The sequence below is a fragment of the Fistularia commersonii genome, unplaced genomic scaffold (assembly GCF_037954325.1).
Source record: "Fistularia commersonii isolate RoL2024-O1a breed Wild unplaced genomic scaffold, RoL_Fcom_v1.0 HiC_scaffold_63, whole genome shotgun sequence".
Classification (NCBI taxonomy): Eukaryota; Metazoa; Chordata; class Actinopteri; order Syngnathiformes; family Fistulariidae; genus Fistularia; species Fistularia commersonii.
In genome coordinates, this window is record NW_028234021.1 from 369587 (window position 1) to 370000 (window position 414).

The following is a 414-nucleotide window of genomic DNA, read 5'->3' on the forward strand; positions in this document are numbered from 1 at the left end:
TAATGTTCAATTAAAAAAAAAAAAAAAAAAAAAAAAGAATGAGAGGCTGAGAAAATCTCCATGTCTCTCTCTCTCTCTCTCCCCCTTAATGCCCCCCCCCCCTTCCTCCTAACGGCGGCCGAAGCGACGAGATTCTCGCCGTTGTTGTGGAAGCTTGGTAAAGGATTCCCCGCGTCGGTGCGAGCGATGCGTTTCGAGGCGTATTGCATGCGTGTATGAAGGGGGGGGGGGGGGGTCTACAGGACCCCGCAGAGCGGCAAAGCTGCACCTTCTCCGGACATCGATGTTGTTATCTGAGAAATATGCTCTCAGTTATTTTCGTTTTATTTTGAAGGGCCAGTCCCAACTTCTGGTCTGTCCGTTGTGTTTTTATTTGCTTGAAAATAAACTTAACTTCCTCCAGTTCTGCAAAGC